We start from the raw sequence: 26,366 nt of genomic DNA, 5'->3' as shown, positions 1-26,366 counted from the left end.
GCAGTTTCAGTAGACTACCAATTTCAATCAACAAAGCACAATGGTAAAAGTAGACATTCCAATTAGCATGGCATTAATAGACACCATAATTATAGACCTAACCTACAATTAAGCTCTGACATGATGACCAGAGTAATGGCCCTAAAACATAATAAGCATTGTGCACTGCAGTTTGCCAAATAAACTTGGTTTCAACATTTTGTAAGTTGTTTTATTATCGTTATAAGAAAAAATATATATCTGGAATAAACAATGTAGCCTATGCATTTGTCTTTTTTTAACGAGAATATTCTAACAAAACAGAAATTAAAAGGAGGCATACAAAGAGTTACAATTGCAAACTGAGTCTTTTATTCGCTGCAACTCGATGCCTCAGGGATTTTTTGTCGCAATTTTGTTGTTTAATCCACGACCGGGCTTTTATTCCCTTGTGGGGGTTTAGCTTTTATTCGCCTGTTTTGATTGGAGGAGGATTTTAGAGGCCGGTTTAACAATTGCGTTGGCCGCTCGCTTCAGATGGGACCGCAGACAGGACAGATGAGAAACTGCTTCCATCTGGAAACATAGGGAGAAAAGGAGGCTTGACTCCACTCAGTCAGCGGCGGCGAGGCACGTTCTGCTCGCGTTACATTGCACCGGTCATCATCATTCTGCCTGCTGGAGGAAGAGGAGAGCGAACGTGCGCTTCACAGCAGCTGCACCTGACTGATCGTGGACATACCTCAGTTTTATTTCACCAGTCTTCATTTTTAACACTTATCTTTCTGAAGAAGAGAGAGAATTCCAGCGGGTCTCTTTGTTGTTTTTATGATTTTTTTCGTCCAATTCTTGGAGGGGACTTTGCCAAGAAGGAGCTGGAGTGGGAATGCACAGACTGGTCGTGTTGGATGTTGATTGTTGTTCAGACAGAAGTGACAGCGTTTGACCGCTGTTGGGACCAACCCTGGACACCCAGACGTTCAAAGGTAGGGAGTGATGATGCTATTACGATTGTTTTTTTTTAAAGGAAAGCTCAAGTTACATGTAATGTTAGCATGTCAATAGCGGGCTGTAAAGAGTTGTCTTGAGAGGAATTGAGGGGACAGGTCTGGCGTTCTCATCTAAAGTCCTTTCTATTCCTTCGCAGACGGCGCGTTTGCAGTGGATACACGCCTATTATAAACCATGTACGCTTTAGTTGTTAGTAGATGTTAACTGTCGATAAAATGACATTTATCGACAGTTTGCTGGACCGTGGTGCTTATCTCTGAGTGAACAGCTCAACTTTTAGTTTTGAGCTCTTCTTGACGTGGCGGAGATGCATAAGCGATCCGCTGAGCTTGACCACATGATAAGCATTGAAATCAAGTTTACTAAATGCTGGTAGCGGAACCATGTATCAGACAATCGTAAAAACAGCACGTATAGTATTTTTTTATTTAACAACCATTTCTAACGCTGGGCTTAGCTTTTCTTATGAGATATTCATGAGTAAGACACTGTCGATATCGACAGCAATGTACATAGGCTAAGTTTGCAAGCTGCATTATTTCGTTTACATACAATAAACATAACGGCTATGATTCCGTCTTGCGTCTCTGTTTTTTTCAATAAGAAGTTAAATCGACGTGACCACCAGTAAAGACAATATTTAGCTAGTCGTGAGTCTTTTCCGCACGATTCGGTGACTTTCTGGTTTGTATGAGGGAACGTTACATAAAAATGAGAATGAACGAGTCGCCTGTCGCTTGAGTGATTGCAAAAAGCCCTGAGCGTTCACGGAGCCCGGGCTCGGTAGGGAATGAGGAGTCGTGAGGCGGCAGAGAGAGCAGCACTCCGGGCATAAAAACAGTCATGTACCCCCTAGTGTGAGAATCACACCACGAATCATTACGCAGATCCTTTATGAACAATATCAGTCCTTTTATCTGTGAGATGTAGGACACCGGGCAAGACTGTGGTGTATTTTAGCGAGAAGTAGCATGAATTCGATTGTTAAGGCCGTTAAAGTCTTCATAGCGTCAGTTTTACATTTGTAAATGAGCTCTTTGTTGGATTTTATATGACCAGTCCATTTTTATTCTAATTATTATGTTTACAAATTTGATATTAGTCTGAGTGACAGAGCTTAACGCATAAATCGTAAACTGTAATATTATATCACGTGTCTGTGACTTGAGGCAGTTAATTCTGACCATTAGGCCTACCTATTACAAAATCTAAAACTATACAAATAATAAAACACATTTTCTTTGTTCCAACAATTTAATCCGTGTACATTTTAAGGCAAATTTTAAAGGGGAAATGGAAAGATAATTTGAGTTTGTAGTGATGATAATAAAATAGGAAGGATCCACTGCTTAGAGGCATTCAATAGAGGGTGCTGTTGTACTTTACAGTCCTGTTTGCTTACCACAGTTTTGTCTCGGAGGGCCACTCAAAAAGATTGAGCGCCACCGTCTGTGTTGCCCATGCTCCCCAAGGATGCAGAATTCAATCTAGCAGAGGCTATGGCTAATGCTGTGGCACTTTGTCAGGATTAACATCTTTCTAGTCAGTGGCTCCTGTTACCTTTGGTGTCACATTACCACCTTGGAGTTGTGTGAAGGGAGGAAAAAAATGAAACCCCGGTATCCTGCACTGCATTGTGTTGGGTGCTGCACTGCCCCCCGTCCCACATGACTGAAGGTCGATAGAGGAAGAGGCTCAGTCATTTTCAACAAATAAAGGCATTTGTTATTTTGACAGTTACTCAAAGAGCCATTTTTCACCAGCAGCCACATCCAAACAAGGCAGACGAATCTCTGTGCTGAGTTTAATTTTCAATTAGAAACGAACGCTTAGGAATTGAATGGGAGTAAAGAACTTTTGATGTTTTTTTCTTGCTGTGTTCTGTGAGGGAGCGTTTCATTTCAGGTTTCATCAGTGCAAGGTTTCTGAAAGGCGAAAGTGACGTTCAGACAAACAGTGCTTTTGCAAATAAATTGGCTTTGCTGAGGGAAGGTAAATTAATCTGCACACCTAGTTAGATTCAGTCACGTTGAAGCGTGAAAAAAAAGTCTCTCCTTGTCTACTGACAGGCTGTGTGCTCTTGTTGTGGTGGTTTCTAGTCAGACTCAAAATAATGATGATTATACTGGTGCTTGGACACGGCAAAGTATTTCATGCCAACTGTCTCTAGTGGAGGAATCTCATGCCATCTGTTAGTGACCTTGGAACACATAAATAACATTTCCTGACTGCTGGCATGGTGCTATATGAGAACACTACACTTCTTGGTTGTTTATAGCTCTTTCCTCTGTGTAGGTTGATAAAAGCGATTCGCTGACTTTTTCATATGGTTGCCCAGCAAGCTTATATGGAGGGCTGCATCTTTACCTGTTTTCAGACAGAGAGTCTACAATTACAGCTTTAAAATAAGATGGATAAAATGTGGTATGACTACTGAAGGATAATTTGGATGCGTTTGTTTAAAAAAAAATCCCCTCAAAGAATTATTAAAAGAGTATTTGAAACAGTTGAGAATTATGGCTTCATTTATACAAAGCAGACCGTGGTTGGACTAATCACTGCGTGGGTGCGTGGAATACAACCATTCACCCTTCTGTGCCGCAATTAGCAAAGCAGTAAATCACACACCCATTTTACATGGTAACTTTTAGAGCAGGGGATGATTTTCTTCCTTTCATTCTGCTTTAGATCATTTTATGTAATGCATTATACAGCAGTGCAATGACAAACTATAACTCATAATTCATTCTCACAGCTAGTTCAGCATCAGGGCCTAATGAACAACACATGGGAGGATCTTATTAATACTGCTATATGTGAGGATCAGTTGGTTTCGAACAGCGTATCATATCAGACAGACACAGTGTGCCTATTTTAGTGTGTGTTGTTTTTTGAGCGTTGCTTTCATGTCTTTTACCTCCCAACAATGTTGACAGTCTGAACCAGACGGTGCAAGTCTGATGATAATTTGGACTATGAATGACAACACTGGAATGCAGTCTGGATTTGCTTCAGACAGGATAGCGTACTGAATTAAAAAAAGGCCTCGGTGTTAATATTCTTCATTTATTCTGGACGGCCTGAAGTGTCAGAGTGAAAGTAGATTTTGTCAAAAGACAGTTTGAAATATTTTTTTCTGATGTCAAGGCCACTCTTTGATCCAGCACTGTATCATCATATTGCTTTTTAGCCTTTGAAGACCATGATGTAACTCACCTTTCTTTGACTATTTTATCCTGTATTCTTTTATAGATAGTTTTTCATGGCTAATATATAGTACAGTGTGTATTTCAAAAACTGATCGACCTAGTGCATGTTTGGGGGTACTGCTTGCAGATGCTTACTTGTTTGCTATAGCTTGATTTTATTTACATTTTGTTGTAAAAATTACATTTGTATACTGTATGTAATCATATTTAAACTGCCTGATCTCACTACTTATTAAAATACTTTTTTATATAAATAGTTTTGTTGAAATTCTCAGAATGTCCAGAATCTGCTTGTGACCTTTAGAAAGAAAGCACTGTTCATAAGTGATTGCTTAGGTTTAAGAGAACTAATAGGCTTGACACTTCTCCCAGGCTTGCCTGGCCACAAAACAGCAGACAGCATTATTCTGAACCCATTTCCACCCTGCGCAATTAGACATGAAACGTGTAACCTTTTCTTTTATAGTGTATTCATTAAAAGATGTGCCTTAGTCCCCAAGAATACCACTAAAGACTTGTTCATGTGCCTGCTGATGTCATAATGTGATGTATCATAATACAGGAGAGCACAAAACAAATCAGTTTTTTCCTGCACTTGCAGGGGAAGCAATATGAGATTGCATGGATATGGTCTTCTCTGCATTTCCCATTACTAAAACTAAAATTCATTCAGGTGCTCTTCCTGGTTGGTCAATAAATGCTTATTTGTTAGACCTCACACCAGCCGTCTGGTAATGGTGCTGTCGGTTGCACATTGCAGTTCTTTTAAGTGGAAGAGGGGTGGGCGGATGAACTGATCTGCAATGACACGCTCCATTACTCCTTCTTTGCATCTACAATAAAGCTAATTGTTGGGTTACCCCTGTTTAAGCCCTGCGCAATCACAATGTGCATCCCTCTAATATTCAATACCCCTAAAACAATGTTCCACGTAGACCAATCAGAAAGAGCACGGCGACAGAAATAGATAGAAATAGATCAGGCACACATCCTCGTTTTCCTTCTGAAAGTGAACAAACATCTTTTAATTTACAGATCACCCATAGCCAGCAATCAGAGCGTTAAGTGCACGGGGTTCATTATCTGGTGGCATATGGTGATGTATTTGCATAATACGCTAATACTTACACATGCTCTCTTCCTTTTATCCTGCGCTGTGCTATTGGCAATGTACGATGATGCGGTGCAATTAAACTTTTCCCTGAGATGTATACTCATTGTTCTTTCGTCTAATTAAGTCTTGGAATGTAATGAAAGAACAGGAGGAACACACCTAGAATAACAATCCGATCGTTGTAATTTCACTCGACATGTGTTTAAATGCGTGGGGCATCATGGCGTTATAATGTCTTTAAATATTTATCTATTGCCTAAAATTACCAGAACGAAAGGAAAGGGAAAGAAACAGAGAGTGCCAGGCATGACAACAGCGGCTAATGCCTGGTATTTGTCACGTAGGCTAGTTGTCTCTTATGGTTTGCAACCGCTTTGCTAGAACGTGAGCTTTTGTAGCAACGTTCATTTGGCTTATTGCTTCCTACTTAATGGTAATGAATCTTGCTTCAGATTATGGATATGCAGAAACAAAATAGTGAAAGGGAATGTCTTAAAATTAGCTCAGTTCAAGACGTGGGGCATGAAATTGGATTCAAAGTTTGCTGCAGACAGGGGGAGGTAAAGTGCATTGGCGTTCTCAGTTCAGTGGATCTCTCATTGCTTGCTGTCCTTTCAGTGTGCTGTATTTCCTCAATGCCGCCGCCTCACCTGTTCTCAATATTTAATGTGGTGGGGTGTCTTTTGGACTTGTAATGAACTAGAGGTCAAGAGATTCCTCCAGCTTCATTCCTTCAAACAGGCCCTGTAAATGTCAGACAGGCTGCGAGAGAAGAGTCTGAACTTTCCCCTGTCTATCTCAGTCAGTCATCTCTTATTTCTCTTCATCACTCTTGCCCACTCTCTCGCTCCCGCTATCTCCGCCAACCTTCGTCAGAATTCAGCCCATTCACTCCCAGCCCTGATCTCCACTCAGCCATAACCTGAGCTTTTTTCATGTTGTATTACCACCTCATCAGGCCTTTTTCTGTCACTCATCCGCCCTCTACCACCTGTTTTTCCTATCTGATGAAAGACAGAGAAAATCCATCCCAACAAAATGAATTTGACATGCGTGATGTGTATGGTTATGGATGGGCGCACAGGATATTTCTTCTCAGCAGAGCTTTGTGTTTGCTTGTTTTTTGTTCTTTTATTTTTTTGGCCCTCCAATGACACGGTCATTTCTTTTGGCGGTGAAAGACATAACCGATCACCTTCCAAATTTAGCACTTCAGTTTTGTGTAGTCCTGGCCATTTTCGGCGGCCTCGATAAAATATTCATCCTTTTAATCCCTAAGCTGACACAATGGTGTGTGAAGAATTAGGCTATATGTTCCATTCCACTGACCATCTGATGGGCACCCTTCTCTAAAGACCTGGCTACAGTACTAGCTTTTGGCTGGGTCTCTCAGAGAAAACAAGGAATCCAAATCTAGCACCACTGGGGCTTTGTCAAAAGTGAATAACAAGCAGGGTAATTACAACTCAGTTACCAACAGAACAGGGGAAAGCCTGGAAGTAACAGCCGTTCAATTTCCAAGCTCCCAAACTGTGAAAGAAAACTAGGTTTATCGAACACATAATGTGAAAGGTTAAAGGAGTAGTTCACTTTCAAAATAAATTTTCATGATAATTTACTCACCCCCATGTCATCCAAGATGTTTATGTATTTGTTTCTTTAGTCGAAAAGAAATTAAGTTTTTTGATGAAAACATTCCAGGAGTTTTCTCCATATAGTGGACTTCAATGGACTCCAAACGGTTGAAGGTCAAAATTACAGTTTCAGTGCAGCTTCAAAGGGCTTTAAACGATACCAGGCGATGAATAAGGGTCTTATCTAGTGAAACGATCGGTCATTTTCTAAAAAAAGATAAAAAAAATGTATATGCTTTATAAACACAAATGCTCGCTTTGCTCTGTTCTGCGATGCGCGTTCATGACTTCGCGTAATACATAATTAAGTTGAAAAGGTCACGCTTGACGTAGGCGGAAGTACCGAGTCAGTGTTTACAAGTTGAACTCGCAAGTTATTCCTTATTCATCGTCTGGTATTGTTTAAAGCCCTTTGAAGCTGCACTGAAACTGTAATTTTGACCTTCAACCGTTTGGAGTCCATTGAAGTCCACTATGGAGAAAACTCCTGGAATGTTTTCATTAAAAACCTTAATTTCTTTTCGACTAAAGAAACAAATACATAAACATCTTGGATGACATGGGGGTAAATTATCATGAAAATTTATTTTGAAAGTGAACTACTTTTTTAAGGGCCAAAGGAATTGGTTAAATACCCCAATATTTTTTTAGATTGGTTAAATGTTTCCTGTTTTTCATATAAAGAATTCCAAAAACCAAAAAAAAGTGAGAATTTAAGCTTTTGTTACTAGAATCTTAACAAGTACATTGATAGCCTTACATGGTCCTTGGCAGTCATAGCCTTGATATCCAGATCTCCAAGGTCTCATTTTAACTTTTGGCTGGAATTCTGCCGCAGACGAATTATAATACAAAAATAAGCTCAGGGACTCGTAATCAGTAGTTTGTTTACTTTAGCCGAGCGCAGGGCCACAGATCCAGTGTGTGATGTGGCCCTTTCTCTGCCAGTATCCAAAGCCTTGAAAAGATATGTAAATGATTTTATCTGCTCTTTTATACCTCTCAGGGAATTATAATTGGACAAGATGCATGATTGATAACATGTATTTATCTAAATATAACAATCTGAAGACCTCATTTCCTCAGAGGAAAATTGCAAGTAAATCAATAAGGATGAATAATTATAAAAAAAAGAAAGAACGAAAAAGAAAATGTGCATGAACTCAGTTGGATTGGAACATCTGGTGTTCTGTAATGTATAAACTCTTTTGACGTGATATGCTAATCGGAATTTTCGGCTAAAATGAAGTTACGCTGAAAAGAGGAGAACAATCCCAGCACATGTTCTGCGGGCTTGGATTTTCTTCTTATTGACTTTTTAAGAGAGGGCCATTCAGTCGGTCCATCTCTTGAAACGCAATTCACGTAATTTTCCTTTTTAACCCTGAGATCATCAAAAATAGCATGAAACGAGTGAATAATTTATTTAGCTCTCATTCTAGTGGCTCGGTTAATGGGAGGCGGTTTGGTCACAAAGGCATACATTTGTAAATGAGGCAGATAAACCTTTGGGCCGACAAGGAGCGTTTTGTTTGACACAGGAATTCTGTTGTTGGCTGTTTTGCTTGTCAAGTACTCTGGGAAGGCAGGATGTGTACTGGGCCTACAATGGGCCTTTCAGCTAAGCATCTCAGATGCAGAGAGATGCTGTCCCGCCTCCTTTCACAGTGCCCTAATCTCTTTATCAGGCAGCCACAATGGTGGATTCAGTCTTCTGCCTTGCCGGCGAGAGCTCAAAGACTAGCGGACAGACGCTATCACGGCATCACGGAAGACCAAAAAGTTTCTGTAAGTTATCATGCAGGTTATCTTTGTGATTGAAAAGAGACATTCATTGACAAAATGAAGAGACGTAGCCAAAAAACAGTGATCAGAATGAATACTATTTTAAGTATTTATTTTTATTCTGAAATAATAATGATAATTTTTCTTATAATACATAAAGACACGTGTGTGTATATGTTTAAGACTGTTGTATATATTTTTGTCAATTTATTCTTTCATTATTTTATTTTACTTTATATATAGCTGTATAATAAATACATTACATAGAAATTTAGAAATATTATATATATCATTTACATTTATATCTTTACACGTTACATTTATATTTTTACAAAATAATATATATTAATATAAAAATAATAACAGAATTAACAGAAGGGAAGCGTTTTTCCCTCCATCTAGGCCCATCTTAGTGCTTGTCAATGTAGGTTTGCATCAGTGAACCCATTCACACTCAAGCACCCTTAGGAATCTTCCAGCTTTGCAATGTTACCACCGTAGAGCGGACATTTTCATTCCACTTGCGGGGTTGTTTGTCTTTGATGCAACAGCTTTTCCATTGCTTACAGCCCTTCTGAATCATTCTTTACCTTTTATTAGCAAAATGCATTAAAGGGGTCATATGGCGCGAATATGTGTTTTTCTGTGTCTTTGGTGTGTTATAAGTTGCCCATGCATGTATTAGACATGTAAAATTGCAAATTTTAAAGTGTCGGAACAAAAGATGCATTCTATCTAAAAGCGAATACTCACCCAGACCTGCCTGAAACGCCTCATTTAACCACACCCCCACAAATCTACATCAGTTTGTGGTATGATTTGACTAAGACCGCCCAAATGTGTACTCAAGTAAGGTGGGCATATCTGTCGGTACAATTGTTTGGGCACCTGATGTTCCAAATATGGTAAGAGGCGTTATATTTCCGTCACACGCTTGCAGTATTCGACCAATCACTACGCACTGGTTAACTGGCCAATCATAGCATACCTCGCTTCAGAGAGGCGGGGCAAAGAGGAGATACAAACATGCACGGTATGTGGAAAATACAGCGTTTTTGAACCTTAAATCGTGTATACACATTGCATTACATCTAAAACAAACGATAATATTCGTTTTAGCTGTGTCATATGACCCCTTTAAGGCATTTTAGTTTTGGTCACCGTGATGCCAAATTACATTTAATTTCACACCTGTAAATTCTGTTGTGTCAGGAAGGCTCTTTTTAAACCTCTTTCTGTCACGGACCAACTCGGTTGTAAATAGTTTGGGGCCTCGGAGACTTGTCCAGCCTGAGGTTTTAATTGTTATAATTTAAAGCAAGGGTGTCCACATCCTGTTGACCCTTGTTTGTTGGGGTTTGTAGGTTACAGTAAGGCAGAAATTGTTTCCAGCTGTCTGACATTGTGGGTGGCCCATGGGTGGACAGTCTTTTAAGGAAAGCGGTCGCTTTCTAATTAGGCTGTTAAACATTAGCACTACAACTGTTGCGGGAGAAGGGATGAAATGGCCTTTTCAATGAGAACGGTAAAGGGCTGAACACTGCTTGTCACTTTCACAAGGACACAAGGCCCAGTAAAGGCCAGCAAAGCATTCATTAACATGACAGTTAGCCTGGTGTCGTAAAGCCACACCAGCTGGTAATGGAGATGCCCGGCCCCTGCTGAGCGACCAGGAGAGTGCAGTGTACAGGGGCCCTAACCTAGAGACATCCCATACAAATCAGCCCACCACTCCCATGAAAAGCAAACAGTCTACAATTCCTGTAACTGTCATGCAAATTGCTTTTCTTTTTGTGCCAGAATGATTCTCATCCGTACAGTCTCCACCACGGTTTGCTGATAATTTGTCCCCTTTAACCCAGAGCAAAGCCAGTTTTCTTTGATGCATATTTGCATGATTGTTGACCTGACAGCCGTCTGTGTTTGAATGGCTTTCCTTGGTAACAGAAGTAAACCTAGCGTATTGAAGTATCAAAGCAGTGACCGTGACCATGTGTGCTGCATAGAAACTTTTAAAAATTTCTTATAAATTGCATCACGTCCTCCCTGGCATGACTTTTTACATGCGTATTATACTAGAATCATTTGACACCATGACTTCATTTCTTCATGCTGGATCTCAAGCCCAGACTGTGTGAAGAACAATTGCCGTTGAAACGTCGGAGCCAGAAATGTGCTTTGCTTTGAGTGCAAAACTCCGCAGTGTGTTATATTCGGGGACAGTTGAGGGTGAGCCAGTGTATTGTTTCTCAGAAGTGTCTTAAAGTAGAAATGAAGCATGTGCGTCACCACATGCACACAAATGGGGGATTTCATAAGCACAGCTCCGAGCTGCTTTCGAAGTAAAGGAAATGGGATATTTTGAGTTGCATGAAAGCTGATAATTCTATAACTTCTTAACTTGGAGGTGTTTCTATGCTTCTGTGGGCTATTTGATGTACAGCTTATCGTCGCTGGAAGTGATGGACGGATAGACAGGGCAGTAGCTCTGGGTTGCGGATGTGTCGCGTTTTCTTTCGGCTTGTCTTTTGTATGATATGCATTCAAAATAGTGAAGATACATTTAGAAGAATAGAAAAGGATGGAGTGTAGTTAAGAATCAGAATATTCTCAATGATTTTGGACAAAAACAACATGGGGATTCAACTGTTTTTTTTAAACAAAAGTTTCTTTAAACAATGTCATAAAATGTACCGTATTGCATTACCCTATTGGCACTACACTGGTACATGATGGTAAAGACATAAACAATCATGCAATTACATAGCAAATTGTAAAACTATAGTTAAAGTTTTTTCTGGCACCCAGTTTTTTCTTTCTGTAAAATGTATGTTTTCTTTGTCCATGCCCAGTGCTCAAAACACCAGCGCCGTCCCAGCAAGGACCGGCTGAGTATCCAAATGCAGGTGGGGAAGAAGGCAGGCAGATGCTATCATTTATCACAACCCTGAATGCAAGCAAAGCAAAACCTGGGGCTAAGAACAGAGGCAGAGGGGTGAAAAAGAGCGAGATTTTCATGCCTCTTGAGGCCACGCTGACAGATATAGTCGCCACCAAGATTAAATCAAATTCACAATGAAGTCATCTGATACTAACACAAAGCTTGGCATTAACAATGTTAGTCATTCAGTTTTTCCACCTCCCGCCCAGCCTGAACAGAACACGGTATTGTATGGAGGGAGGGCACCCAGTGGGTCATTGTGGGTCAGTGCAGGTGTCCGTAGAAATCCTGTCGGGTAGCTGCTCGCGCTGAGATGGTAAGACCCTCTCGGACCATTTTCCCTTCGTTCTCCGTCGTCAGTATGCAGCAAACACAGTCTCTCAGTCCCTCTGTTGGAGGTGGCTTTTCAATTACAGAGCGAGGCTGCGGGGGAAAGGCGCTTGACAAAAGCCATGACATAAACCATTTATTGTGCGGCTCCATCACGGCCCCAATGCCAAACCGGCCTGGACGGTTCATTTAAAAGAGAAATTAATCACACATGGTTTCAGGCACACAATAACAGATTATGACTGGCTAGTGGCACCTCACTGAATCCAGGGATAAAACTTTGAAAAGACACTTAAATCTGTGGAGAAATGCAAGAGGTCTGCCCAGCCCATGAACGGAAAGTATAGGATTTTTGTTCATTTGAAAGCAGCTGGTGTGTACAGATTTTTATAGTAAAGAGGAACGGAGAGAGAGAGAGGACAGCTCAAATGTGCATTATATATTGAGTTTACACATGGAGCGTTCAGTGTAATATATTCTCTCATTATCACTGACTTCTTACTGTCAGCATGGAAGATTACTGTCTATACTGACATAATGGCGAAGAATATGCAAGGCTCAGCTCACTTTCATTAAACCATTGGAATAATTCATTTCATGAATTATTCCATACTGTAGTATGCCTAATAATGGGGCAAATGATTGTAGAAAGAAAGACGTGGGCAGGGAATGTCAGGGAGAGTCATTAAGCGACCAGAGGAAAAAAAGAGAAGTCGAGATTCAAAAGCAAGTATAAAGAGAGGGAAATGCCGGGCAGAATGGCGACGAATCTGCTGAAATCTTTGAGCGAGCAGCTTATTTCACAGTGGATCTAGCACACCACAACTAATCAACCTTGATGGAGTTTATAAGCATAAAGAACCTTTATAATGCTGAAAATGACAGATTTAGTCATTAGCCACAGTATGCAGCACACATTGGTAGTTACAGCTGCCTCTCCCCCACGAGTGAGGGGTGTGAGCGGCCATGCTTTGATGAATGAGGCTCAACCGTTGCTGATTAGCAGTGCGTCCATGAGTGGGTTATACACAGAACCTTTAAATATCTCCTCAGCAGCATAGCCTACATACTTTTGCCCCCCATTTTATCACTGTTGATGCTTTATTTAATTATCTTTTTTACTTGTTACAAATAATTGTTTGCACAAGGATTACATTGCCTGGGTAGTCAGTGTGGACGAGTTTAATACACATTGATCTTCCCTGATACCTTTAGCATTCACAAATGCACGGCGTAGCCTCTTTTAATTTGGCGAGCAGCAGCGGGTGTATGTCAGTACCCTTACCTCACCTTTGGCTACCGCGCCAAGAGGTAATGGCTGTTTAAAAGGAGGTGGCGATTATAATGGAAGGTTTTTTTTTATCCCCTCCAGAATGGCTGCAGACTCTGACTCACGTCACTTGATATTCATTGGAGGCTGTCACAGCGCATGCAGCTCAGGGCCTACTCTTATCAAGATAACCATTCAACTGCTCGCAGCTTTTGAGCGCTGGAAGAAACGGAGCAAATAAAAAAAACTCGTAAATAAATAAAAAATGAATTCTATAGGTCACTTTCCAATGACAACGGCCAGGGGAAGAAGAAAAATAGAATGTTCTTTTCATAAGAAAAGGGGTGACGCCTTATCTCCGCGAGATGATGTTTGGTACCCATAATGCACTGAAAGCATGAAAGTTCAAGTGCTAATTAATCACAAGGTTTGTATTGACAGCTTAATTGTGATGTTGTGAGGCTTGCTTTGGGCTTATCGCAATATTAATGCTCATTTCAGCTTGAAGACAGATCGTTTTTCCGATGTCCTTTACTTATCTAACGGCCTATCTAAATATGGGTTTATCTCCCATGTATCACTGGGCTCGTTCCGTGGCCCGTTTTTTCTATTAATGATGTTTTTATCAGGGTGCACCTTGGCTATGTAAACAGGGCATCAATGATGTGCTGGCACAAAGCCCCATTTAATAGCAATTTTCAATTTTCACAGCCTGTTCTTAAGCTCTCGTCGTTTCTAAAGATTTCTGTAAATAGATTACTACAATCAAATATGCTGCTGCACAAATCCTATTAGAAAGCACCAGAGTGTAGAAAATCATTTGCAGTTTGATCTGAAGAACTATAGACAAATAATAAAAACCTAATGATTTACAAAATTAGGGTCAGATAGGTGGAACTGCAATAATTCCATGTGCGTTCTTTTTTTCGCACACCAACAGCAGGGTTTTTCCTGGCTAAAAATGAGGCGGAGGTGGTGCCATCCCGATCTTGTACACACACACGTAGGCCTACCGTACCTTTAAGTGGCTTAACCAAAGTGACTTTGAGTTTGACATATTAAAAGTTCTAATAAAATTAGATAAAAATGACAATTATTAAGTTATATAAAACACTACTTTTATTCAACCAAACAGAAATGTTTTTTTATTCAAATTAAGCCTTTTTTTATCATGTTCAACTAACTTTTCAATAGCCAACTGAATTAACCAGTCTTTCTAAATGAGCAAAGCTCATTCACATCTTGCATTCTCTGTGGTTCACTTTAAATGATTCAAGAATCTCTTATATTCGCTAGTGACTGAAAAGTTCAATAGTTTAAATGAATCGGTTCAAATGAGTCATTTGTGTGAACGCAATGTGCATTCATACTGGCAAACTCGCTGTGTACAGTATACGCTGATTCAACGATCCAACTGCACAGCTGAAGACATTACAATGATGTACGTCATGTTAATTTAAGAAATTTTAAGAAATTAAACGTACTTGGATGCAAAACAAATAGCCGTGAAACACAGGCTGGCTCTTGTTCTGCAACTCTTTTTAGCGCCTCAGTGTGCTGATAACGAAACAGCGCCTCCACTGTGGCGTAATGTCGCAACTGCAGTTACAAATGACAGTCTGTTAAATGTACGCAGCATTTCTTGTGAAGACTCGCAACATAATTTTTGCGAGAGCCTGAGGCGGCACGACATTTGACGGAGGCGGCCGCCTCCAATTTCTCTATGCAGGAAAATCCCTGCCAACAGAAACATTGCTTTTTTATCACTTAGATACAATAGCAAATGTGACACTGGTCCAGTAGAGGCCAAATGCATGTTAAAAGCGTATTGAATTTCCCTCAATTGCGGGTTTTACGACGGTAATACGATGCACTAGGAGCCTCTTCTGCAAAATAAATGACAGTCAAGGATGGAAAGTGGAGTGATTTAATTTCGAATCGAGTCAGGTAACTGTCAGCGACGGGGGGTCAGTGACCTCTTTTGAAGGAAATAAAGGACAGTCGTTCAAAGGCACATTTCATAATCTGAAGAATACATATTCAAGAGCTTATCCATAAACATCACCCTCGAGAGAGGAGTGGTGCCAGGAATATCAGCATTCAGAGGGGAAAGCGTTCCGTTGACCCCGTGGTCTCCTTAAGCTTCCGCGGCTCTCCACTTTTACATACTGTACATTACCAATGCAATAACTGTTTTTTTGACCTTTTGTTGTTGCACTCAGACACACAAGTGCACACTCACAGACAGACATATAACCCGCATGCTTGTGCCAGGCTGGGTCTGTGTCACCTTCTCACCGAGAAGAAAATGACGGGTGCAAACGCTGTGGTTTTGACGCTGGTGGTGGTGATGCATCAGGGACAAACTCATTACTTGCACCCTGATTTGAGATTCCTCTTGGGGAGAAAAATGGTCTGGAAAAGAAATGAAAAGAAGAATAGATGACTAGCTGTGAAAAGGGGATAGCCATTCATCAGCCACTCATTTCACCCCACGGTTGTCTCCCATACAGGACACAGAAAAACACAGCTGCCAGAATATGGCTTGACTTGTACAACTTCTTTCTTATCAACAATTCATTGAATATGTATAGTTAGAGGTGAATAAGGCTATTCTAGATTCAGATGAGAGAAGAAGGTGACTTCCTGGTCTGCATTTATCATTCTTTGACGATCAGAATACATTCTATTGTTCTTTTGAGTTTCCATGGCTCTTTAAATTATTAAGTGTCCTAAACTTTTCAAAATTGCAGGTAAAAAAATTCTTACATAAATACAGTAGCTTTAAAATGTGTCTCTTGTTGAGATTTTACAGATTGTATTCATATTATAATTTGAAAAAAGAGTGATAGAATTGCAAAGTTCAATTACTGTAGTCACTTCTCTTGTAATATATAAAATTATACATTTGAAATTAATTTATAAATCATTTAGTATATAGAGCGCGTGCACACACACACAAACATGTGAGCATATGTACACAATTCACTATATTCATATAAAGAAAATCAATAACAATCAATAATACATATATACAGTTTGGGCTGTCACGATTATGAAATTTGGCTGACGATTAATTGTCTAATAAATCATTGCGATTATGACGATTAATTGTCTGTTTTAGAGCTTTGACTTTTAATTCTCATACATTTTTTATTCAGCTTTGAAATGACCATATTGTTCTGAATATAAAGACTATGTTCTTTTTCTTGGAAATACATCAGAAAAAAATGGGTCATATATTTAAAGAGCAGGTTTAAAGGTTTTTGTAAGTGTCCTAATGTTGTATTAGAGTCCCCAACAACATGTTCAAATGCTTCAAAGTTAAAAAACTGTGCTATTTTCTTAAAATAAGCATTTAGTATCTATCCATTTCTCAAAGATCCCTAAACGATTCTTCCGAAGCTGTTCAAATTTTCCGCTTCTCTAAGCTCCTCCCTACCGCGAGTCCAGTGTACTCCGATTGGCCAACTGGCCCAATCAGTTGTGATTGGTCTTTCTTTATACACTGCGTGTCAGAAACGAAACGCCCATTACCACAGATCTTATCTCAGGAAGGTTTTTGTAAACAAAGACGCTGTGTGTAAAAATGGCATCAGTATTACCATATCACATGTACACCATCTATCTTCATAAACCATTCAGACTATTGTTTCCTATTGATCTTTTTTCGTCATAGCTGTGGGCGAACAACAACAGCTCTATCCAAAAATTGATCATTACTTTGATTATACAGAAAGGAGTAACTGAGCAAGTTAGCGAGAGCTTCCAAAGATAATGCACACACCTTTACATAATAAAATTATATAGTGCTGCAGTCCGTTTTTAAAATAATGACAAACAAACCGTTTTGTTTGAAGGGGATCGTGACCACACCTTAACTTTGCACATTTGACAAAACCATAATGTGAGACAAGTTAGCAAAGTGCTACCGTGACTAAACGATAAAGGGATACAGTTTGTACAATACTACGACATGTAGAACGACAACAGTCTACAATAACCGCCACATTATTAGGTAAGAGTTGGATTATTAAAACTGTAACACTGTTATACGTTGTTTACCTGGAAACCTACAGCTGTACTAAATATACAACACGGATTAGCACAATTACTTTAACATATATTGTAAGCACTCAATTTAACATGTACACATAACGTATTTATCATACTTACAGCTTGTGGTTCTGAGACGCTTGTTAGTCCAAATAAAGTTGGTATTGACTTATCTTTAAGGGTCAAGCGGCTGGCAAATCTCGCGTTGAACTCGCCAAAATTTGAGAAGCAGTCATCGGTAAAATGACGAGCACATTACACAAGGTTGGAATTGTACTGCAGTGGTATCTTGGAAAAACAATGTAACCACTGATCCTTCACAGTTCACATCGTCATCTTTTGGCAGCGAAAACAAAGTACATTTGCGTTCACAGCACAAAACACAGCGTCTCCTCAACATGTATTATACGCAATACTACCTGAAGTGCTAGTGGGCAGGTCAGAGTATTTCTGTTTCGCGGGAAGGCAGGGATTGTGCTGATGCGTTACACTGTGACGTATCGATGTTACACTCAAAAGATTCGAAAGCCTAATGATTTGTTTGGGCGGTTCGGAGTCGACTCCTTACTTTGGAAGCTAATATCTTAATTTATCATGGACTTTTTGGAATAACAACTTTGCAGATCGTCAAAATTGAATGAAAGCTACGTTACACACTGCAATGCCGGTAATTTTATGAGATTCATGAAATCTGCTCTTTAAGGTTTAGGCTTTTACCTGTCAATAATACAATCGCCAAATACTTGTAAATTAAGTAAATTGATGAGGAGTGAATTGAAGCCACCGTTAAAATGCTATCAATCATAGAAATGCTTCTAGTCTGTTTTTTCTCACTTGCAAGACTACAATAGAAGTTTACTTCTATTTTAATGAGATTTTGGTAGACTGGTTTTCACAGTGAAATAATATTAAATTGTACTGCAGGTTATTTTTATGGTATATGCTTTAGTTTTTTTTTTTTTAAGTGATTGTGTTGTGGTGGTACATTTTACAAGTATTACCATGCTTTAGTTACAATATATACAATAAAATATGCAATATGCAGATGCACTACAGCTCCCCCTAGTGTCTTTTATAGAGATGTGCAATAATTGCGATGATCTGAATCCATCGCGATGAGGTCAAACAATCGCGATGAGACGATTATTTTATAATCGTGACAGCCCTATATACAGTATCTATTATTTTAAAGGGATAGTTCACCCAAAAATGAAAACTCTCTAGTTGTTCCCAAATTTCTTTGTTTGGTTGAACACAGAGAAAGATATTTGGATGAATGCTTGTAACCAAACAGTTCTTGGACCCCATTGACTACCATAGTAGGAAAAATTACAATAGTAACCAAAAGTGCCCCAGAACTGTTTGCTGTCCTACATTCTTCAAAATATCTTCCTTTGTGTTCAACAGAACAAAATAATAAAGTAATTTTTCCTACTATGGTAGTCAATGGGGTCCAAGAAATCTTCCAAATATCTTTCCCTGTGTTCAACAGAAAATAATGTATACAGATTTGGAACTCTTCGGGGCCCTCGAACTTGAGTAAATGTTGATAGAATTTTTATTTTTTGGTGAACTATCCCTTTACTAACTATAGTATGATATATTTGATAAAAATAAATCTCAGAAGACCACAGTTAAGCAGTCTGTAGTTTTTTTCGGTTCTCTCCGTCTCAGATGCAGGTTAAACCATTGTGATACTCTTGTGAACAGCCAATAGATGCGTCTGTCATTCTTGCGTCTGAAGAAGCTTTTGATTGCACCAGCTTGTGCTTGTGGGGGATTGGGCGGCGGTTATTGTTTTTTGTGCTGCCTGTGTTGGGCCACTTGGGCGGCATGCATGTTTGCTTGTGGATGCTTATTAATTTGCTTTGTTCCCCCTTGTCTCTTTTGAAGTGTTGGAAATCAGGCCCAGACAGTGTTGTTTGCGGCCAAAGTAGGAGTGCTCTCGCTCTCGACAAACCCTTTAAGGGTGGTTTTATTATGTTGCTTCGATCGTATTTGGACTTTGGTATTCTGTTGCTTTCCATCATACATCTTTAATATCCATTTTTTCTATTTTCATCTAAGAGACGTTTCTGGTCATTTATATTCAGAACAGATATACTTCAAATGGTGGTAATTAGACAGCAATAATAAATTATGAAGAAAAATACGCAAAAAGAAGGAGCATTACATTCATATCTGTCCCCATAATTCCTGGAAACATACAGCTTTGAGCATAAGTAATTTAGTTCTTTCTGACATTCCTGCAACAAATAACAGTAACGTCTGGCTGGAGGCTGTGTCACGTGTTTCAAAGATGAAAACTGTGGCATCGCCTCCCCGCAGCTGTGACCTGCATATTTACCCCATAAACAGGCCTAATCTGTTCACCCGTGCCCCATGTTTGTCCAAACCCAATTCCATCGTTTGTCCTCATTTGCTTAGGCCCTTTTCAGACAGTCCCACAGTGTTTTGGACGCAATGACTGTTGCAGATTAAATTCTATACGAGACAGAGCTTTCAGCCACACGCACACATTGTGTGAAATAGCAAAATACTGTTAGTTACAGAGATCCCTCTCTATGTATTCCATATGCCTGTTTGCTAGTTTTTGACAGGTTGAACGTGAAGGATAGCTGAAGAATTTGTTTCAAGCAGACGGCTGATCAGAGGTCCCACTTGCTGTAATTACGAGGATAACTTGCTCTGCCAGGCTTCACGACTAGGCTGTTAATTACCCTTCTCATGCCTTAAGATTTGCAGTCTTGCAGCTGGGGAGCAGCAAAACTCAATGGGCTGTGATTGGATATATGTGCTGGCAGATATTTTTTACATGCATTTGTAAGTCTAGACTAGGAATATTCAATTAAAGTTCCAAGACGTTCAGTCTCTAAATGGCTTTCCTAGAAAAGCTCTACACAGTCGAAGGTCCCAAAATAACCTGGCAGACATTTAGACCTTGTAAAAAAACAAGAAATATTATGCTACACAAAAAGCTTTTTTTTTCACCCAAATATTTACACCTGTGGGTATATTCACCTTTTAAAAATGGCAAAACAGACTTGATCAATGAATGATAAAAGGCAACATTTTCTTCCAGCTTGTCACACAGTGAATTTTCAACTGTTTTACAGACAGAACATCTGCTTATAGACTAGCAAAGAAGGTCATATTTCTTGATGATGGCTGATACGTCTGCTAATTCAAAACCCCGTTGTGCCCATCCTCTAGTACGTTCTACCGAGAGCCCATTTCTCATGCACTCTCATTACTGTACTGAATCAACGGCCATCATTGATATTCCGGCGGTTCAGAGCAGTGACTGTGAGTCTGCCTCCCAGCTCCCAAAGTTGATTTGATGCTAGCGTAGCACTAAATGAAATTCAATATGTCACCAGAAGTCATTTGCAGGCCCAGAGCATATAGCATTTAATACTTTAACCTTTTTCCATCTTCATCCGCTGTTCTAGCAGTGTAAGGATCGAAGGGGTATAGCGAGTTCCCCTCCACGGTGCTTTCCCATTCCTAATTGGCTATGAGACCAAGCATTTCTCCAGTTTGTCATAACAAGCACTTATTGTGTGATATATTTGTCAGGAAGGTTTTCTGGGATGGTGCACATACTTAGCTGTGATAATAGGGATAGTTCAGCCTACAACTCCATGAAGTTTTTGTTTTAAATAAAAAAATAAAGAGAATGTGAAGTATGAAAGTACCAGAGAAAATTGTTAGGATCAATATTTGTACAAGGACAGAAAAACCTAAATAATGGAACTATGCAATACGATCCTAAATTGGACGTACTGGTCAACGTGGCCAACACAGCAGCCGTTTCCCCGGTCCTGTTAGATGCAACACTTATACAACTTCCAACATCATGCGGCTTGAAGGCACACTCGTCCATTTAACTAAATGATTTTTCTGCTTGGGAACCTGGGATAGAATTGTACGTTTTTTTCTCAGCATGACCTTTGTGAATCAAACAGCCCCTGTGGAACCCTCACAAAAAAAGGTTTGCCAAAAGGATTCACACAGACAGAGTCTGTGAAATTCATGGGAGGACTGCTGCCATTATTATGCACGTGACTGACATTTTCTGCGGCTCGCTCTTATTCTCACGTATATTCTCGTCCTTTTTGCGACAGACAAGATTTTTAGAAATGGCATTTTGAGAGTGCCAAGATGACTAATCTCTGCATGCTGTGAAAAAAACTTGGGAATAATCGAACTCGAAGGTTCATGGATCCCAGTGGAATTAGCTAACTTTAGTCATGATATCACATGTTACAAAATGATGCAATCTCACACAGAAGTTGACAGAGAAAGCATTGTTTTTTTACACACTCAAGTGGACTGCACTAGAAAAACTTGCATTATAAAGATGCATTGCATTGTCAGATGTTTGATGTAAATATACCCCTCGGTTCAGTTTCCCTTGTACACCAAAGAAAAAGCAGTTGTTGATTTATTTATTGTGACAGAATGATTTGTGATACACGAAAATGCCATATGGTTTAAAAATGTGCACTTCATACCGATGTTGTGACAATGACTCCTGCGGGTATGCGAGCGTTCCCCTCGCATTATTTTATTGCATCAATATGTGACAGTTCTCATCACATGTGAGAAATGCAAAGCAATGTGCAATAATGCACCTTGACATGGTTTTTCAGGCAGCCGTGTGCTCTTATGTTAGAGCTGGGGATATTTTTTCAGCGTAATTTTTATCATGGCTCGTGGCCTAGCTTTGCCATACGTCATGAGTGTGAGCAGCCTCTAATCCCGTGTTGTCTACAATGTGAGAAAAAAAACGAAAGAAGAGAGATCCCTGGATTAGGCAAATGCCCTGGGAGTTGGATGCTAATGACAACATTGCAGCAGTTAGCCCCCCTCTGAGTTTTAACCCCTGACCCTGGCTCTTGAGTGGTATAAATCAGCGTGCCTGACATTTATAAAGGACTCTCTCTCTTTGTGTGCAGATGATTCTCTTGTCTTTAACCGTTTGACCAAGGGACCCAGCATTAGCTTGGCACACATTCTAGGTATCGAAACGAAATACCAAGGCTTCTGGATTTTAGATGGGGATTATAAATTTAGTTCTAGACTCGCGGGTTGAAAGACTAGATTTATTGTCTTGTTGCCATGGTAGAAGACAGATCTTCTTCCAACTAGTTCTTAGTTTATCGCCATAAATAGATAATTTGCCTCCCATTCATCCAAATCAGCAGCCCGGGAAGAATTTTACAGTATGCTTGATATTCTGTGGGTGTTTTTCATACTCACTGGAACTATTGATCGTAAGCATGAGTTCTGATTAAACTGAGATACAGAAATGACAAATCTATTGTGGTGCAGCAGTTCAAAGCAATTGCTGATATTTGTGGCACTTTTATCAAATTTGTACACTTGAAACATACCGGTTAGCCTACAACACTAGAAGCCCTGACAGAGTCTAATAAAGCAATAAGCCCCGCGAAGCAGTGGGTTACAGTGCATTTTATAACAGCTAAGGGCTAATCATAAAATAAAGTAAATAAAGTGATATTTAGGCTATGTAAGGCAGTCAGCCGTTATAAATCGGGGTATTTTATAACGGTTTAGAACTCGGCTCAGTCAATCAGAATCAAGGACCAGAACTGACCGTTTTATAATACATAATTTACGTTTAGGTAAGTATGTGAAGCATTATTCTTTCAAGTAGTGCACTTTCTACTGTACAGTAGCTTTATAGTTTATATAATGCAAAACAAAAAGTGCAGTTTCTGTGTCCAAATTTGAAATCTCCCTGCAGTAGGATCTTAAATAATCTGGACTATAGCAAATAAATAAATAAAGAGGCCCGGATAAATGAATAAAGAAAGCGGAACTCTGTTGTCATGGGATTATGATGGTTCATTAATCCCTGGGGAATCAAATTTAGAGATACAGAAAACAAATGTAAATCCCAGAGGATTAACAATCTCATTTTCCCATTGCTAGAATAAAGAAAGGATTGCCCTTCTTCCTTCAGTACCTGTCAAATAACTATCTTCTTAATTTCCACCGCTGCCCAGTGAGTGTGACCATGTGCACTGGGGCCTGGGCAACTCCGTTCAAAATCAACCGGGCAGGCCAGCCACCTTTGTGCTGCTCTTGAAATGGCGGATTGTGTCAGGCGCATTCACATTCGTGTCGGATGTGTGTATGTCTGCAAAGGTCATAATGTATAGGTTAAAAAAGCAGTGGATGAGATATTCAGGCAGATACACTCTATTCAGTATTGGATTGGATAGGAAAAACTAATCTCTAATAGAAGAGAGTATTAAAGGGGTGGTGCAACGGTGTGCCATGCTTTCTGACTTCTTTACAATGTTAAACGTGCTGTCTTCTCATGCTTAACATGATCAACTTGCCAAAAAACAAGTTGGGCATATTACGTAGTATTTCTGTGCTCGATACACTCCCCCAGCGATCGTAGAGGTTTCGGAATTTTTTTTTCGAACATATAAAACTGTTTCGCAACAATTTTTCTTAGTCCCTTATTGGACAATTCTCCCAGAAAAGCATGCGGCACGCCCACGCGGCAGCAAGGAGATCAGGAGAAGGAGCATGCGCAGATGTCACTTTCACTTGTGTGCAGGAGAGAGAGAGAGAGAGCATACGTTCGCGAAGTTCAGGTGTTTGTTTGTTCACTGCATTTGGGTGATGGATGTTATATAAACGGTGGATATAACGCTGGATTTGGAGATCATTTGAAACTGATATATGGAGCCGTCCCAGCTCTAAAAGATGCCGGACATGAACCGCATGCGGTGAGTGAAACTGATGTTTGTGTTTTGTTGGCAATGGGTGCGCAAGTGCTTTAGTTCAGCCTACACCATCCCCCCGCACGCGCTGTATGCTTTCAGAAAACATCGTAAAGCTGAATCTATCTTTTAGAAATGTGATCAAACTAAATACTCTTTGAAGATACGAAGTATGCAATACTACTCTATAGGTACTCAAGATTAATATGAGATTGGCAGAAACCGCGTGTGTTAGGGCCGCTTTAAAAGGCTAAGTCTTGTACCAGTCCTCTTTAAAAGCTTTTAAATGACCTCCGACTCCGGGAAGCACATATTTGCAACTGGTGTGTGTGACTATATGTAGTATGTGACACCTTTAAGCACTTTAATGTCCTACATTGTGAAAATGTGTAGCTCTCAATACATTTACCTTATCCCAAAATGTCTTGACAAACAAAATATTAAACTAATGTGGCTCATTAAGCCAAAGATCTACAGAGTTAGATGTGTATTATTCACTAGCATGCGGATCGAAAAATGCAGCACTTATTAATGACCCCTGCTCTAAAGCACAAGGTCCTGGAACGATAGATGGCATGTAGGATTGTGTCCCTCTGTCTACATTTTCTTTTTGTTTACTCCCTGCCGGTCCACGGGTCTAAGGTTAGTGTTATTATATCAATCCCTTCTCCCATTTTGAATCATTTACACCTAATCGGTGGCTTGCGGCTGTCTCAACGGAGTCCTGCTGGTAGGCAGTTGTCACTAGATGTTTTAAGGAAGACAGAGCATCTTTGTTGAGTCAGCTGTGCATGACAGGGGTGGATTGGGTTGGAGGATTGAGGACAGGCATCTTCCTGTTTTAACCACCTCTCAGGGTCTCTAAGCCGTAGTAAGAGGGAAGCTTGAGCTTCAAATTGTTCGTGTTGAGAGACAGATGCATTCTCTGTAATGCCCTCACAAATGTTCCAAAAGCAGCTTAATGTTTTTTTCGGGGACAAAACTCAGACTCTGCAGTTTTTGCTATTGTTGTTGTTTTTTCTGATATTGTATCAGTTTAAAAGAAGAGATCACCTAAAATGGAATGCTATGTCATTATTTACCCACTCTCATGTCATTCCAGATCCCTGTGACACAAAAGGATTTTTTTCATGCAACTGACTTATTTGCTATAATGCAAATATTCTGAATCTGATGTCATGAATCAGTGATGTTTGGTTTTCTTTTGTACTCCTGTTGAAATGATACACAGTTTTCAAGCTTTTTATTAACAGAAACTAACTCTGTCAATACACTACAATAATTCATCATGATTTATTTCAAGGTTTTTAACACAGTAATTAATTTTTATCTTTTAAAGGAGGGCTGCTGGGAAAGGCCATAAAAGCTCCTCAGATATTGTTCAGAATATAATTTTCTAGTAACTTTTGACTAACGTCTATAAGAGAAACATGAGTAAATAATTCTATTAAAAAAAAGATAAAAAACAGGATGTTCCAATTTGAAAAGTCAAAGTATATTTTACTATTATATTTAAAAACTGGGAGTAGGAGCTTAGCAGTGCATGTACATTCTTATACAGTACATATTGATGCTTGTATTTATGTTTTTTGCAGATTTTATTAATTCGATCTTTATTTCATTTTTTTTATTTCATTTTAAGTCCCTTGAATAATATCAGTTAAGTCATTTAAATAAATCATGTTAAGTCACTTAAAATAACTTTTTGGTTCCCTAAAAATATGTTCTGAGGCTTCCTAGTAGGCTCTGCCCCCTCAGTTGAGAACCTCTGGTTTAGGAGGAGGTTGGGGAAATGACAAATGCTTTTGTGTCTGTTTTGGTGTCAGGTTCAGTCCCAGCTCCCCGTACCTCTCCTCTCTGTGGAGGGATTAGGGATATAGGCTCAATGCCACAGTCATCTGTTCAAATGTCTTCATCATTGATAAGAGGAAATTGGAAGCAGTGAAGTGCTCTCTATATTCTCTCCTTTTGATTTCCCCTTTTGCTGGCCTACACACAACTTCTTCCTGCTCATCACCTTGACGTCTCTTGTAGGGCTGCAGCTATCGATTATTTTAGTAACTCAAGTATTCTACTGATTTTCCATCCATTAATCGGGTATTCGGATAATAAATACTTTTTCTTTATTAAAGAGCAATACTAAATATACAAGAGAAAATAAGACAGGTCTCTTAAAATGAACAACTAATTTGTTTCCTTTTTAGAAAAAATAAAAATGTTATTGCTGAAATCTGTGAAAAGTTAACCCATTTAATACATTACATTGCCAT

General features: G+C 39.5%; 1 protein-coding gene across 3 annotated transcripts in view; it reads left to right on the top strand.

The window, feature by feature from the left end:
- The first annotated feature begins 504 nt into the window (after positions 1 to 504).
- cdh11 (cadherin 11, type 2, OB-cadherin (osteoblast)) overlaps positions 505 to 26,366 on the top strand; it is a 50,867-nt gene continuing 25,005 nt past the window's right edge. The window contains exon 1 of one of the 3 annotated variants that reach the window (XM_057337317.1): positions 505 to 965. The gene's annotated coding sequence lies outside the window, so the exon portion shown is untranslated. Of the gene's footprint in view, positions 966 to 8,638; positions 8,736 to 23,943; positions 24,103 to 26,366 lie in introns of those variants that run through there. The other 2 variants (XM_057337333.1, XM_057337325.1) reach the window with 2 other exon arrangements.

This window comes from Triplophysa rosa, linkage group LG1 (genome assembly GCF_024868665.1).
Source record: "Triplophysa rosa linkage group LG1, Trosa_1v2, whole genome shotgun sequence".
In the NCBI taxonomy this organism is placed as follows: domain Eukaryota; kingdom Metazoa; phylum Chordata; class Actinopteri; order Cypriniformes; family Nemacheilidae; genus Triplophysa; species Triplophysa rosa.
This window is presented reverse-complemented; position numbering and strand designations above follow the sequence as displayed.